At 36.9% G+C, this 17,615-nt stretch overlaps 1 non-coding gene across 1 annotated transcript; it reads right to left on the bottom strand.

The window, feature by feature from the left end:
* Positions 1 to 4,336: 4,336 nt before the first annotated feature.
* LOC132310722 (small nucleolar RNA R71) lies at positions 4,337 to 4,442 on the bottom strand. Its single transcript, XR_009482690.1, has one exon. It is a non-coding gene; the product is annotated as a small nucleolar RNA R71 (small nucleolar RNA).
* Between the last annotated feature and the right edge of the window lie 13,173 nt (positions 4,443 to 17,615).

Raw genomic sequence — 17,615 nt, 5'->3', positions numbered from 1 at the left:
CCCAAACTCTAGGTTAATAACTGAAAAAAAAAAAAAGGTTGTTACAAAAGGAAATAAAAAAAGTGAGGACTTCTCCCAAAAGGTGAGAAGTAGGAAATGATCAGATGGAAGTTGTTTTGATTTGTAGCCTGGTTGATTTGAGCTTGTAAGTCTTTAAGGGTGTTTAAACACCTAATGCCCTAAAGTCATCCAGTTTGGGAGTCATTGACCTAACGCTCGACTTCATAGATTGCCAAAAAGCTTAATAGATCAACAAATTGCACTATGCTTCCATCTTTAATCCTTAGGGTTAGAAATATATATATATATATATATATATTTGAGTGAAAAGAATATGTGCACTTAGTTGAATAAAGCTTTAATAAAAGGTCCATTCTTTATCTTAATGATCGGTACTAGATTTGTGTGTTAGCTTGAGGCCGGATATGATAATTTCTTTAGTTGGCTTAGACAGTAACATATTTGAGCTGGTTCACTTAAAAATGATTCTAGAGTTGTTTTGATTTTCACGATTATTGTCTTGATGTGTGGAAGACTATATTTGCTTGCTTGTTGTTGAGATTTTGTGAGATTGCTTGGAAATAGTTGAAAAATTGCATACTTGAGGTAGTTTTCTTCCAATGCGTGTTTGGAATATTGGTGCCTTTTTGGTGAAAAAGAGCTTAATGTTGTAGGTATCATTTTTGGAAACCCTCACGAGACTTCACTCATCTACTAGGGGTAACCTAGGGGTTTAAAAGGCTTGTTGCATGTGGTAAATGTAATCGTATTCCCTACGAAAGTGGTGTTATCTATTTATTGCTTTCTAGTTCATAGTTGTGTAGTTGTTCATTTTTTTTTATTTTTTTTGTAGTTCATTGCTAGGGACTAGAAATATTTAAGTTTTGGGGTGTGATAAGCGCTAAAAAGTGCGTATTTAAACTCCTTAATCTTGAATGTTCTAGGATGTTTTAGTCTAATTTCATGATTATTTCCCTTTTCAAGCACTTATCACCAAAATAAGTCAATTCAGCTGAATTAGAGCATTAAAAGAAGCAATCTTAAGCTTAGTGGAAGAAAGGAGCAAAGTGGAAGCAAAGTAGTGAAGAAGCCCTCTTCGATCGATCAAACCAAGCTCCAATCGATCATACAATGATCATTCCAACCCTGTTACGATGGATTGAGCCTTTTGTCCTTATCTTCAGGAAAATTTCCTATTCGATCGATCCAACCTTTCCTTCGATCGATCGAACCCTTTTGATCTTATCCTTACCTACCACTTTTGTCCTTTTCCCAAAAATATCTCAGCCTTGTTATGGTCCAAAAAGTGCACTGCTAAGGTTCGATCGATCCAAACAACCTTGTGATTGATCGAATTGCCTACAGTGTGTGAAAAATAGAGTTCCAGCCAATTTAAAGGTGTGCTCATGGTGCAATCATTGGAGGTCCTAGTGCACGAGGTCTGACCATTGGGTGTGACATTTGAGCTACCTATATAAGGATTTTGGCTATTTTGAGTAAAGGAGGTTGATTAGGTTTTGGCATGAGGATATAGATTAGAGAGAGATATACATAATTTGGGAAAGTTCTTCCACTCATCTAGGGTTTTTACCAAGAACACAAGAGGAGGAGATGAATTCTACCATGGAAATAGCTGATGAGCGTTGAATATATGCATATTCGAGCTCTTAAATACATATATGTTAAGGCCTAAAGTAATACTTTTATCTATAGTTAGACTAATTTATGCTTAATGTGTGTTTATAGGTACTTTCCCAGAGAAATGGTTAAAACCGGGACTTTATGATGATATTGAAGCTTACAGAGTCGTTGCAGATCATTCAGAGCAAGCCGAGAGCTTAAATGGTGAAGTTTGAATAAATTCAAGCCTTAGAGCTAAAGCCCAAGTATGGAGGCTCAAGCATCACAGCAAAGAAAAGAAGAAAAGTCAACAAGACCCAAAAGCTCGAGCCTCGTACCTTGAAGCTCGAGCCTCATAATAAGGTGCTCGAGCCTTGACCCTTAAGCTCAAGCATAAGGTGTTAGAAATTAAAGAGTTGATTTACTTGCAAGGCTATGCTCCCAGGTCTCGTGCCTTACCTCTAGGATCGAGCACTAATAACTGAGGATCGAGCACTAACAACTGAGGATCGAGCATTAACAACTGAAGCTCGAGCCTGGTGTACTAAAGCTCGAGCCTAGTGTTCCTGATGCTCAAGCTTGGTACCTAGTGCTCGAGCCCATGAAGCTTGGATCGAGCAATGTCAAAAGAAATGAGTCCCAGAAATATTCTAAGTGTTGAAGAAAAAGACGCTTCAGAAAATAATTGAAGAAATTTGCCTACGTGTCAAAGTAAAGATCGAGCACCATTTATGGAAGATCGAGCATCAATCCTATGAAGCTCGAGCCTTGTTCTTGAAGGTTGAGCCTAAACCTTAAAGCTCGAGCCTCTGTCCCTGAAGCTCGAGCCTTCCATGACATGTCAAATTAATATTGCGGGATTACTCTGTCTATCAACCGTAACTCATCCCAGTTGGGCCAGAAGACCTAAAAGCCCACCAAATATTATTTTCTTCTATAAAAGAAGGCGTAAGCCTTGATAGAAGGGGTCCAAAAATTTTAATCTCTTTGACGGTGTTATTCAAAAGGCTAAAGGTGTGGTGGCTTTTAGGGTTCCTACAACCTTAAAAGTGAAGATCCAGAGAAGAGAAGTGCCGTCTGTGACGAGGGAGATGAACTCAACACATATGATATCCAACCTTGTCATGAGTAGCTAATTCCTCTCTTAGGGCACTGATGTAACCCAACCTAATACTATGGTTTGATTGTTTTAACTCTAGGATTAATTTTAATATATATATTTTCTTGATTATATGACTACAAGCACTTGAGACAACTCAAGTGGTTTTCATGCTTTAATAGATTATAAACTGTTACTACCTTGTCTTAGATGTAATAGTCTATCTTCTATTCTCAACCTATCTTATTGGACGGTATCTGGCAGAGCCCTGTCGGCCATAAGACTAGAGGTCATATATTGGTGTTCCAATGTATTTTGCAAAAGAACATTTTCATAGTCTATGCTTAGGAAAGGTGGGTTGTTTATAACGTAGTTAAAGTAGTTAGAGTAGGTAGGTGGATAATCCATGCTAACCGCAGGTAGGTTATAGTTAGGTAATTTTGTAAAACATCTTTCTTTGAAACCCGAATTAAATGAATGTTATTGAGTTCAATTCATTTGGAAAATATCATTGTTAATTCCCAGAGTTAATATAAGTAACTGTAGTATGATGGTTGTGGTGAAGTCAAAGCCCTAAGATTTCTCTCTCTGATCACTCCATTTATTTACTTTGTTTTTATTTAATATTTTGTTTAAATTCTAGTTTGTTAAACCGTGACAACCAACAAACTCTTCAACCAAGTTATCTATAAACCATAAAACAAAGTTAAAGACTGAAATATAAATCTCTTCTCTCTTTGATTTTGACATATCTTTCTATAGCACTATTCTGCATGGAATCGTTCTATTGCAAGTGTAAAATAAACTGACAACAATTTTTGGCGCCGTTGCCGATGAGATTAGATTTTGTTTAGTTTTTAATTAGTTATTTTGGTTTACCAGTCTTCGGACTTTCTGATATCTCACCTTACTTCTTTTTCTTTTCAGGTACAAGTTAGCTGTAAGGGTAAAGACGCTTAAGGGAGAAAAAGCTTCGTTTTATTAAACCTTTTTGTGAATTCTTATTGTTTTCTTTACTTGGAATACTTTATTTTTGCTACTGTTAGGATTAGTTGAACTAGTGCATGTTAACTCTCCAAAATAGGTCAAAATTTTTAGTACATGATCCTGAAATAGAGAGAACTTTGAGTCAGTTGATAAAACTTAAAAAACACTTGGATAATATAGATAGTTCCTCTGATAACATGGCTGAGCAACGTAATACACCGGGTAATAATGGTAATGGAAATGGAGAACAGGGTCCACTTATCCCTCCAGAACCACAATTGAGGGACCATTTTATTTTTACCACATATACTTCTCCTTCATGCTTTGTTTTTCCGAATGCTAATGCAACCCATTTTGAGATCAAACCTGCTATGATCTAAATGCTTCCTACCTTTCATGGGTATGCAACAGAGGATCCTTATAAGCACTTGGATGTGTTTTTGGAATTGTGTTCAACTACCAAGTTGACCACTCTAACTAATAATTCATTCAGAATGCGCCTTTTCCAGTTCTTTCTCAAGGATAAAGCAAGAACTTGGTTACAGTCCCTTCCAATAAATTCCATATCTACATGGGACATATTGTAACAGGAGTTCTTGAAAAAATACTACACTGTGGGTAAAACCACACAAATGAGAAGAGAAATCATGACATTTTCCCAAATCCCTGGAGAATAACTCCATGATGCATAGGAGAGATACAATGATGTTCTGAGAAAGTGTCCACACCATGATATTGCTCAATGGCACTTAATACAAATCTTCTATGACAGTCTTATTGATTCTTATAGAAACATGGTTGATATTTCTAGTAATGGAGCTTTTCTGCGTAAGAGTCCGGCTGATGCTTGAGAACTGTTTGAGGTCTTAAATGAAAACTCAGTACAACAGGCTTCTTCCTCTAGGTCTAGGTCTTCACCTGGAATGCATAAGGTTGAAAAAATTTATGAGGTAGATAAATCTAGTGAGTTAGCTGCTCAAGTAGAAGCCTTGAACCATATGTTCGATCAAATTTTATCATCTGGCGTTGCTTTGTTGTTAATCCACAAACTGCCTTGCCAAAGGAAGTTTGTTCTATCTGTGTTAATCCTAACCATTTTGCTGACGCTTGCCCTATGCTGGGATAATCATTTGAGATCCCACAGGAGCAAGTGAATGCTGCATTCTCTAGACTAGCCTATAATCCATATTCTTCTACATATAATCTTAGTTGGAGAGATCGTCCCAATCTGTCATGGCGTAATTCAAATTAAGGAAATACTATTCCACAATTGCAAGGGTAGTATCAAAATTCATCCAATCCTATGCCATAAAATAATTCTTTCAACCAATCTGGTATTTACCGTCCACCTCAGTTTAGGAATCAACCCACTCAAGCTCTTAATCTTCCATCTCCTCCTAGAAATTCTGTGTTTGAGGAACAAGTACTCAATGCTCTTGTTGATCGTAAAGCTAAAACCTAACTTCTTAATTCTCATTCTTAAGCCATAGCAAAGCTAGAGGCACAAGTTGGGCAAATAGCGAGTATTCTATCTCGAAGAGAGGATGGAAAACTGCCTAGTCAACAAATAGCTAACCCGAAAGGGCAGACTTACATGATTGATGAAAGCAATTCCTCAGGTATTCATCGTGAGCAAGTTCAGGCTATCACTACATTGAGGAGTGGTCAAGTGGTTGATAACCAAGTTCAAAAAGGATAGGAGGAAAAAGAAAGGCTTAGGATTCCCATAGTTCCTATCATTCATAATCCACATCCGAAGGATGTTTCCTCAAGTGATATTCCACAATCCATAAGAGGAGTTGAAGATGAAGTTACGTCTTCATCTATTCCTAACCCTGAGATAGCTTATGAGCTAAAAGTGCCTTATCCTGAACATCTCAAGGAACCCTCCCAATTTGGTAAACAAGGGGAGAAGATTTAAGATATGATGGAGGTTTTTAAATAGGTGAAAATCAATCTTCCTCTACTTGATGCTATAAAGCAAATTCTAGCCTATTCCAAATTTCCAAAGGACTTGTGCACTCTTAAGAGAAAGTCAAAAAGCCAAGTTCTTAAGAAGTTTGTCTTACCGAGCAAGTCAGTGCCATTCTTAAGTATAACACTCCTCTAAATGTTAAAGATCCTGGTGCTCCTATAATTTCTTGCATCATTGGAAACAATGTAATAGAGCGAACACTTTTTGACCTTGGAGCAAGTGTTAATCTTATTCCTTACTCGGTGTATGAGAAGTTAGGTTTGGGAGAGTTAAAACCTACGTCAGTTGTTCTACAGCTTGCTGACCATTCTGTCAGACAACTACGAGGTATTGTTGAAGATGTACTCATAAAAGTGGACAAGTTCTATTTCTTGTCAATTTTCTAGTTCTTGGTACAGAACCAGTCCACAATTCTAAAAAGTATATTCCAGTCATTCTAGGGTGACCTTTTCTAGCCACAGCGAATGTTTACATTAACTGTAGGCCTAGAGCCATGGATTTATTTTTTAGGAATATGAAAGTCAAGTTAAACATCTTCAGCGCTATTCATCATCCCCACAATGATAGTGAGTGCTTCTTCCTTGATGTTATTGATGAGTTGGTTGAGGAATCACTCCCAACTATTTTATCCAAGGATCCTTTAGAAGCTTGTCTAAATCACTTCAATTATTAAGATTTTGATATCGATGTTTCGATAGCTGAAGTGAATTCTTTGCTCAATTCCACTACTATCACAGATTTTCCTCTATAAAAATCTAGGTTAGAGCCTCTTTCACCACTTTCTAGTACTTCGCCTATTCCTTCTTTAGAGTCTCCATCTAAAATTGAGCTTAAACCACTACCGGAAAAGCTCAAGTATGCTTTCTTGGGTTTAAATGACACCCTCCTGGTGATCATTGCTTCGAATCTTACAAGTTCCCAAGAAAGTAGTCTTTTAAAAGTTCTTGAACAAAATAAAGAGGCTATTAAGTGGAGTGTGGCTGATTTAAAAGGAATTAGCCCCACAATTTGCATGCATCAGATTCATTTAGAGGAGGATTCTTAAACATCTCGGGAACTCCAACGAAGATTGAATTCTAATATGAAGGAGGTAGTTTTGAAGGAAGTTGTGAAGTTGCTAGATGCAGGAATAATCTACCCCATCTCAAATAGCAAGTGGGTGAGTCCTACTCAAGTAGTACCCAAAAAGATAGGTATTATAGTAGTTGAGAATTTCGAGGGTGAATTAGTTCCACAGCGCACCACCACTGGATGGCGTGTGTGTATTGATTACCGGAAACTCAACTCCGCTACTAGAGAAGATCATTTTCCACTTCCATTCATTGATTAGATTCTAGAATGATTGGCTGGCCAGAGCTATTATTACTTTTTAGACGGATATTCCGACTATAATCAGGTGGCCATTGATACTAAGGATCAAGAGAAAATGACTTTCACTTGTCCATTTGGTACATTTACATATAGACGGATGCCTTTCGGTTTATGTAATGAGCCAGCAACATTCTAGATATGTATAACATCTATCTTTTTAGACATGGTTGAGAAGTTTCTTGAAGTCTTTATAGATGAATTCTCTATTTTTGGGTCCACATTCGAAAACTGTCTCTAAAATCTTTCCTTAGTACTTCAGCGTTGTAGGGAAACCAATCTTATTCTTAGTTGGGAGAATAGCCATTTTTTAGTTCAAAAAGAAATTTTGTTAGGCCATATCATTTCAGAAAGAGGCATTGAAGTTGATAGAGTTAAAGTAGGTTTAATCTCTAAATTGCCTCGTCCTACCTCCATAAGGGGAGTGCGATCATTTCTTAGGCACGCCAGATTCTATCGACACTTCATTAAGGATTTCAGCAAAATTACCCGTCCTTTGTGTAATTTACTTACAAAGGACTTTTCTTTTGTCTTTGATTAATCATGTCTTGAAGCTTTTCAAAAGCTTCGCTCTCTTCTTTCTTCAGCTCCTATCATGAATCCTCTGAATTGGGCTCTTCCATTTGAGATTATGTGTGACACATCTGATTATGTTATGGGTGCTGTTTTGGGACAACAAGTGGATAAGCTACCTCATGTTATCTACTATGCGAGTAAAACTTTGTCAGATCACAGTTGAATTATACAACTACTGAAAAAGAGTTTCTTACTGTTGTCTTTGCTTTGGATAAATTCAGATCATATCTATTAGGTTCCAAAGTCATAGTCTATTCTGATCATTCTACTTTGATACATCTTCTTTCCAAAAAGGAAACCAAATCCTGTTTGATTCAATGGATCCTCTTGCTTCAAGAGTTTGATTAAGAGATCCTGGATAAGAAAGGGTCATTAAATGTTATAGCTGACCATCTTTTTAGAATTCGTATTGAAGATACCTCATCTTCACTTCTAGTTTGTGATTCCTTTCCGGATGAATAACTGTTTGAGGTTTCTCATAAGGATTTGCCTTGGTTTGCTGATATTGTGAATTACCTAGCAATATGCAAAATTCCTTTGTCTTGGTCAAAGGAGGAAAATGATCGATTCTTTTCCCAAATTAGGATGTACTATTGGGAGGATCCTCAGCTATACAAATATTGTGCTGATCAAATCATTCGTAGATGCGTTCCTGAGAGTGAGTTTTATAGTATCCTGACCTTCTGTCACAGTTTGGCATGTAGAGGTCATTTCAATGCAAAGAAAACTACAGCTAAAATTTTTCAGTGCGGTGTCTTTTGGCCTTCGCTCTTTTAGGATGCATACTTATTCTATAGGTCATGCCTTAGATGTTAGCAGCTATGATCAATCTCTAGAAGGAACATGATGCCCTTAACTCCAATCTTAGTTATTGAGGTTTTTGATGTTTAGGGTATTGATTTTATGGGTCTTTTTGTTCTGTTTAATCATAATGAATACATTCTTGTGGCTGTTGACTATGTGTCTAAATGGATTGAAGCAGTAGCTACTAAAACCGCCGATCATGCAGTTGTGGTCGAGTCCATTCAAATGAATATCTTTAGTCGGTTTGGTATGCCATGAGCTATTATTAGTGATGGGGGTGCTCATTTCTGTAATACGTATTTTCGTACCTTGATGCAATGATACTCCATTACTCATAAAGTTACTTCTGCCTATCATCCCCAAACAATTGGCTAAGTAGAAATATCCAATCGTGAAATTAAGAGAATTTTTGAGAAAATGGTTAAGCCAGATTATAAAGATTGGTCTTCTAGATTGAACGATGCTTTGTGGGCTTACCGTACCGTTTATAAGACTCTGATTGGTATGTCCCTTTACTGTCTAGTCTATGGTAAAGGGTGCCATCTTCCTGTAGACTTGGAATACAGAGCTTTCTAGGCCATTAAAAAGCTCAATTTTGATATGACATCTGTTGGTTCTAATTGAAAGCTTCAATTAACTAAGCTTGAAGAATTACGTAATGATGCGCATGAAAGTGCTAAAGTTTACAAAGCGAAGACTAAGGCATTTCATGACAAACATATCTTGCATAAGAATTTTGAGCCTGGGAAGAAGGTTTGGTTGTTTAATACGCGACTGAAACTTTTTCCTGGAAAGTTAAAGTCACGTTGGGAAGGTCCACACATGGTTATTTCTATTACATCATACGGTGCAATAGAGATACAAGATTACAAGACTGGACAACTGTCCAAGGTCAATGGACAGAGGCTGAAACCCTACATAGAAGGTAATGTGCAGAAAGGCACAGTGGAGGCAGTAGAGTTTCGTGATCCTATTTACTTGGACTAGAGAGGTCGAGTTTTCGTCGAGCTATTGACGTTAAACTTAGCATGCTATCGAGTTGTCAACGTTAAACTTAGCACTTGTATGTTGTACCGTAGATTTGTTTTGTTTTATTTTTATTTTTATTTTTATTTATTTTAGTTTGAGATTTAATTATTTCTCTTGGTTTAGTACTTTTTAGGTTTATTTTTAGTTTAGTTAGTGATGTGCGCTAAAAAGTGCGCATTTAAACCCCTTAAGTTTGAGTATTCTAGGACCTTATTCTATCTTATTTTTCCGTTTTAGTACTTATTTGTGTTTTTGTCTATTTCAGGTCAATAATGTTAAAACGGGCTAAAAATGGTTTCTTAAGGTCTTTATGGAGTTAAACTAAGTCTTAGTAAGAATCTGGAGCAAAAGGAGGCTGATCTAGAGCAAAAAAGAGGCTGATGCTGAAAACTGCCAAGTGAGATCGATCAGAGAAAAGTGAGATCGATCAAACTCTGATCGATCGAAGAAAAGTTGAATTGATCGAAGTTATTTTGGACCAATCGAAAATGTGCTGGTAGTAAGCTGTCTTATTCCCGAGCGCCCGAACTCCACCTACCACATTGTTGCAGGATTAGATATTTTTGGGACTGTATTTTTGACTTAGTGACTAAGAAAAGGACCGTGTATTTAAAGGGAATTGAACCATTTTGTAAAGGGAGCTTTTTCATCATTTTTATTTTTACATTGTAATTTTATTTTCTCTCTCTAAAAAAGTTAGAGATTAGGGTTAGAAGAAAAGAGAAGAATGGAGGCACCAAGAACACATCTCTAGATCTGCACACACTCTCTCTCTAAAATTCAACAAAGAAGAGGAAGAAGATGGAGCCATGTTTGGGGATTTCCCTTGAGGGTTCCACGATCACACCTACCTCCTCCATGATTGGCTAGACTTCTCCTTAGGGCTTGGATGAGCCCCAAGTTTGTAATCTATACCTTTATATTTTTCATACTTTTTGGGGAATAATATCTTGTGATTAATGTTTTAGCCTTGTGAATAAAATGAATCTTGGTATATTTCTATGGTCTCAATGGTTTAATTCTTCCTATTAATTCTCCAGTTTATTACATGTCTATGTGTGATTAAATTGGGAATTATGTCTTACATGATTCATATGGTTTAATTCTTCCTATTGATTCTCTTTGTGATTACATGTTGTCTTATGTGTGATTATTTGGGAATTGATCTCTACACTAGTTTCTCTATGTTGGTTGCATATCTATGTGTGATTAATTAAGGATCTAGTGATGGCTATGCATGGTATTCATTGAATGGGTTTGTTAATTAATTTGATGGATTATTCTTATGCTTGATGGGTTGTTTTACAATTTAATTCATGCTTGTAGGTAGGTAAACAATCTTTACCTGCTTTGATATTCCATGGCTTATTATTGTAAATTCAATGATTCTCTAGATTGATGGGTGCTAGAATTGCAACTAATTTGATAGGTCATGCTTAGAATTGATGGGTTGTTCTACACTTAGTTTATTTGTTGGTTAGGTAGACAATACATTATTGAATTTGATGGTCCATGCTTAATATTGCAATTGGTAGTCACATTTTGTTCATAAGAAGGTTTTTCCCAAATTAGTTGAAAGTGTGTGGTTTGGTGAACAAGCTTGGTGGTGATTCCAATGCACCCCAAGACCTCGCTTCTCATCTCTTAAATCCCTGTCTCAACTTAGTTTATTTTTATTGCATTTTAATTTGTTTGCATCTTAGTTTAATCAACCAATCTCTCTCTTTGCAATCAATTGATCCACTAGAGTCAAAGTTAAATTCCAACATGTATAATCCATTGGGACGATCCTTACTCACTCCTGCTACGTTAGTGGTTTTTATAAATTTAAACTTGACCTAAAAGCCTTTTCTTGAACCGCACATTCACTACATTATTTTGGCGTATACAAGCGGCCTTGTCAGTTAGCTTAAGTTAAAAAATAAATAAATAAAAATAAAAAAAAATAAAAAATTGAAAATAATAAAAATTCCAAAAATTTGTAACAATGGTCGAGCCTAACAGCTACAGGGTTAAGCATCAGTACCTAAAGCTCGAGCCTTTTATCATCATTAGATCTAAGGTTTTCAGTGCCATGCTCGAGCATCACACTTGAGGCTTGAGCCTCTGTACTTTAAAATAAAAGAAACCCTTGAGCCATCGATGCAAACCCTCGTGCATTTGCCTTCTTTTATCTCCAGACACTCTCCAATCTCTCTAATCTCTCTATATTGAGCATCAACATCACTCTAGGATTCGATTCCACATTCAAAAGGTAAGAAATCTTGCGTCCTGTTCATCTTACATATAGATATCTATATGTATATATATGTATATATTATCTATGTCTACTTTGATTTCGTACCAAAATAGTGCCCAAAGTTCTTTAAATTAGTTTTTTTGATCCGTTAGACACTTATCTAATCACAAAATCATCCTAAAACTTGCAAAAATTCCAAATCTAAGTTGGATTTGAAGAACACAAGTTAAGGGGATTTGTGGTGTTCTGGGCAAATTCGTTGACATTTGTTTATGATTGTGGAGGAGTGTTGGGGTGGAGTGGTATAGATTTAGGGCGATTTTGGAGGAGATTTGAGGAGTTTAGCTTCGGTTGAAAACCAGGAAGCTCGAGCCTTCAGATTGAGGCTCGAGCATTTGCTTGTAGCATGTTCGAGCATTAGATCTCAAGCTCGAGCCTTAGCCAGTCCCATGCTCGAGCATCAGTACCCCAAGCTCAAGCCTTGGGGCACCGAGTTGGGATTTTTACTTGGATATTATTCTTGAATTATAGAGTGCTGAAAAGTGCGCATTTAAACCCCTTAAGCTTAGGTATTCTAGGACCTCTATCTATCTTACTTTCCCGTTTTAGATTAATTTTGTGTTATTGCCCTTTTTAGGTGCTTATCCCCAAAATAAGCTAATTCAGCCAAATAAGAGCTTAAAAGAAGCTAACTCAAGCTAGATGGAAGAAAGGAGCAAAGTGGAAGCAAATTGAAGCAAAGTATGGAATTCAGCAGGTTCGATCGATCACAAGTATATTTCGATTGATCGAAATTTCATCGAATCTAGGCATTTCAAGATGGATCCAAGCTCTTTTGTCCTTATCCAAGGATCCCTCAAAGTTCAATCGATCCAATAATTCTTAGATCGATCGAAAAGATTCCATCTTATCCTGTTGTACCACCCCACCGACCACTTTTGTCTCTTTCCCTAAAATATCTCAGATCTGTCCTTATCCAAAAAGGTGCTAAGGCTGCCATGGGAGGATCGATCCAGCTAAAGTTTGGTATATCTCAGCCATGTTCGATCGATTTCACCACAGTTCGATCTATTGAACTTCCTCAAGCCCGAAAAAAAGAGACAAAATCCAGCTCATTAAAGGTTGGCTTATGGTGCAATCATTGGAGGAATATTGATGTGCGAGCCCAGACTATTGGGTGTGACATTTTAACCTACCTATATAACGAATATGAGCCATTCTTGAGAGTACACTGGACATAACTTACATATTGTATAACATATTCTTGGAGAGGAGGCTAGAGACATTCTTGAGAGGTTTTCCATCCACTTCAAGAAGAAGAACATTTCCACTATGGAGATAGCCCTTGAGGGTTGGAGAACACCATTCATGAGTGGCTAGACATCTTCTTGGGGCTAGAGTTAGCCCTAAGCAGGCTTTCTTTATCTTGATTCATGTATTTTTGAGGGAATTTCTGTTATAATACATGTTTTGACATCTTTACATACATAGATCTTGTTTATTCAATGATTTATGTGGTTTAATTCTTCCAAGTGGCCATTTCATTCTATCCATATGTCTATGTATGCTAGAATAGATGTTCATGTGTTTATCTCTATTTCTTGGGTTGTTGATGCATGTCTATGTGTATTAATGCTATATATCTAGAGATTGTCAAGACATAGTGCTTAATAGATAGCTCTTGTGGTTTATTTGATGGTTCATACTCATTACTTGATGGATTGTGCCTTTTTCTTAGTTTAATTACTTTAATTTTCATATCATTAGCCTAGATATAGTGTAGTTACTTTAGTTGTTAAATGGGAGGACAATTCATGTTTGTTGGTTGATGTTCCATACTTATAAATGCAAGTTGTATATTTCTCTAATTTTGTGATGTGTTTGGATTGTGAGCTTAAAGAAGGATTAATGACTTAGTTTGATGTATTATACTATTCATTGTATTGTTTAGAAAATATATACTTAATTAGTTATCCATGCTTGTTGAAACAACCACACACACTCACTCTTGTTGCAACATATGCCTTCCCCTCATTAATTGTGAATTGAGTATAGAGAAAAGTGATGCTTAGTGGTGATCTCTAAGTTCCAAGACCTCTCTCTCTTGTTTTCTCTATCCTTTAATTACTTGCTTGACATTGATCTTGTTTAATCTTAGTTGTAGTCTAATCAACCAAACAACCTACCTTTGATCACTCGACCTACTAACCCTAAGCCTTGTTTCCACTACTAGTGCACCCTAAATCCCTTGGGACGATCCCTACTCACCCTAGCTATATTTTTAGTTAGAGGTAGTAGTGGCATTTATAAATTTAAAACTTGTCCACATTGCATATTCATTATCTTTTGAACATCTTTTAAGCGTTGGTGCAACGGCAACACTAAGTTTTTGGCACTGTTGCTGGGGATTAAATTGGGAACGACGTGTTTTGGAAATAATTAGGGATTAGTACTCTTTTGATCGTGTCTTTTCTTTATTATATTTTTGGTTACTTATTGTGTTTGTTCTTATTTGGCTAGGTGAAATTGAGCAAGGAGGTTAAGCAAAGGAGACTTCAAAGCAAGGAGCTAAGCGAAGCACAAAAAGGGCTAAAAATCTAAAAAAAAATGCAAAGCATAGCAAAACTTGGAAGTTGAAAATAAATTGAAGTTGCTTAAGGACCCTTTGTGAGATTTTTCTAACTCAAGCTCTAGTTAAATCATCGGCCCGTATGAAGGCTTGTTTTCTATTTCTTAGATAAATCGTGAGCCCTCGTGGAGGCAATTTACTTTTCTTTGCATGTTGTTTATGCATGGGAGTATGGGATCATTATATGTGCAGATTTGTTGATTGATTTGTTGCAGGGGCGAAGTGTTTGCTTAGTTGATTTCATTGTCGTATTTCTTGAATTTCATGCGGTCTTAACCAACCCTATCATAACCAATGGAAAATCTAGAGGGTCATCTTGGTTATTTAGACCCGAACTTCATATAGCATCTTCCTTCCAACCAATTTCCTCCCAGAGTTCAAGCTCCAATTCCTCTAATGATCCTTCGTGATCATTATAATCTTCATAAGTACCATGCACCAACTTGGATCATGTTTCCTAATTTTGAGGCCAATCAATATGAAATTAAGCCCGAGACCATTCAAATGTGTCCATTATTTTATGGCTTAGATGGTGAGGAGCCATATAAATATCTTGATGAATTTCTTGAAATATGCTCAACCGTAAGGTACATGAATGTCCCGGAGGAAGTCCTTAGGTTACTTCTCTTCCCTTTCACTCTTAAAAATAAGGCTAAGCATTGGTTCAACAACTTAGGGGAAAATTCAATTACATCTTGATTACAAATGCAAAATAAATTTTTAAAGAAATTTTACCCCGTAAGTTTGACTAATGTTATGCGAACTTCTATTCGTAAATTTTCTCAAAGGGAAGGAGAACTTTTACATGAGGCTTTGGAAAGATTGAATGACTTGCTAAGAAAGTGCCCATATCATGGTATTCCAAAATGGCAAGTTGTCCAATATTTCTATGAAAGCATATCCGACACTCACAAGGACATAGTTGATACCTCATGTGGAGGATCATATTTTGGTAAACATGAAGAAGAGGTTTGGCACCTTTTTGAGAAAATGAGTGAAAATTCATTGCATAAATGTCACACTTCTCGGTTGAGTCATGATTCTAATAATAAAAAGAAAAATTTGAAAGTGTGTCAAATTGAAAGTCCAATGGAGATGTTGCCAAGGTCAAAACTTTAACTCAAAAACTTGATCAATTTTTATTGAGTCAAAAGCTGGCAAAACAATCATCTCCTCTTCTTAATCATCATCTTCATCATTCTTGTGAGCCATGCATGACTTGTTCAAGTGTATTGCATATTACTTCTAATTGTCCCCATGGACATGTATTTGATAAACACTATGAATAAGTCAATGCCACATTTGTTCACTCTCTTTCGAATGCTTATGTTCCGGTGTGGAGCGAACATTCAAATCCTCTTCAAGCTAAAAATTTTCAAAACTGGTATGTTCCTCCTCATCAAAGAAATAGAGGCTCAAAAGGATTCATCTCACCTTCTTCTTTTTATCAAAGAATGAACCATTTCTTTCAACCTCAAGCTAATAATTCTCAAAGTAGCTCTAATCACCCTCATACACTTTCTAGCAACCCCACATTTGAAGATAAGGTCTCAGTAGCTTTAGGTAGTTTGGAAATGAACACTAATTTGTTCCATTCTTATTCTCAATCGATATCAAAGCTTGAGTCTCAAATCGGGATGATAGCTAATGCATTGAATGCGAGAGAAATTAGTAAATTGCCGAGCCAACCCGAAAGGAACCCAAAAGCTCAACATTTTGTGGAAGCAAACTCCACATCGGGGTGTCTTTCCCAAGAGCAAGTGCAAGCAATTACTTCTTTAAGAAGTTGTAGACAAGTTGACAATAGGGTTGAACAACCAAGTGAAGATAGTGAACCGGGTCAACCAAAAGTTGACACCCATCCCATTTCCAATCCTATCCCTACTTCCTTAGATTAGCATAGCCCTAGAGGGAATTCTCAACCTTCTTCATCATCCCCTCAAGTTGCAAGGTCTTATGAGCCAAAAGCTCCATTTCCTTATGCTTTGAAAGAAACTTTGCCTTTTGGGAGGTAAGAGGGAAAAATCCATGACATGATGGAGGTTTTCAAACGAGTAAATATAAATCATCCTTTCTTAGATGCAATTAGGAAAATTCTGCCTTATACTAAATTTTTGAAAGACCTTTGTACACAAAAGAGGAAGAGCAAGGGACAAGGCCCTAAAAAAGTGTTCCTAATGGAGCAAGTGAGCTCCATCATTCAACATAACTCTCTACCTAAGTTCAAAGATCCCGGTGCTCCGACCATCTCATGTGTAATTAGAACCCATGAAGTTTGTAGAGCTCTTCTTGACTTAGGGGCAAGTGTTAATTTGATTCCTTACTCCGTGTATGTCCAACTAGGTCTGAATGAATTGAAGCCAACCTCGGTGGTGCTTCAATTGGCTGATAGATCCGTTAAAACACCTAGGGGCATGATTGAGGACATACTCATAAAGGTTGACAAGTTTTACTTCCCGGTTGATTTTGTAGTTCTTGATACCGAACCAGTTGTAAATCCCACCAATCACATCCCCATCATCTTAGGAAGGCCATTTCTTGCTACCGTAAATGCTAACATTAATTGTAGATCTGGTGTCATGGACCTTTCTTTTAGTAATATGATGGTTAAACTTAATGTCTTCAATGCAAGTCGACATCCCATAGATGAAGACGAGTGTTGTCTCATAGATGTCTTAGATGAGGTTATTGAGGAGTCTATTCCCACTATGGTCATAAAACAACCAACCGAGGATGATCTTTCATCTCTTCTTTTGAAGGACCCCCTTGTATCTTGTCTTCGTGAATTGTTTGGTAATTGTGGGTTTGATAGTGAAGGGTCAATGAATGAAGTTAATAATCTAATGGAATCCGTTGCAAGTTTGGATTTTCCACCTTGGAAAGATCCAAAAGATCATCTTCCTCCACTCTCTAACACTCCACCGGTTCTATCTCTAGTCTCTCCACCCACTCTTGAGCTCAAAACTCTCCCTTTCGATCTTAAGTATGCCTTTTTAGGTCCGAAAGAGACTCTTCCAGTTATCATCTCTTCAAATCTTGAAAAAGATCAAGAGAATTCTCTTTTGAATGTGCTTAAGGACAATAAGGAAGCCATTGGTTGGAGTGTGGCGGATCTGAAAGGAATTGACCCATCCATTTGTATGCGTCACATTCTTATGGAAGAAGATGCAAAACCTTTTAGAGATGCCCAAAGAAGATTAAATCCAAAGATGAAAGAAGTGGTTAAGAAAGAGGTAGTTAAGATCTTAGATGCCGGTATCATTTATCCAATCTCTGAGAGCAAATGGGT

The sequence above is a fragment of the Cornus florida genome, unplaced genomic scaffold (genome assembly GCF_030987335.1).
Source record: "Cornus florida cultivar Cherokee Brave unplaced genomic scaffold, ASM3098733v1 CherokeeBrave_3.0.0_Hap2_Chr05, whole genome shotgun sequence".
In the NCBI taxonomy this organism is placed as follows: Eukaryota; Viridiplantae; Streptophyta; class Magnoliopsida; order Cornales; family Cornaceae; genus Cornus; species Cornus florida.
This window is presented reverse-complemented; position numbering and strand designations above follow the sequence as displayed.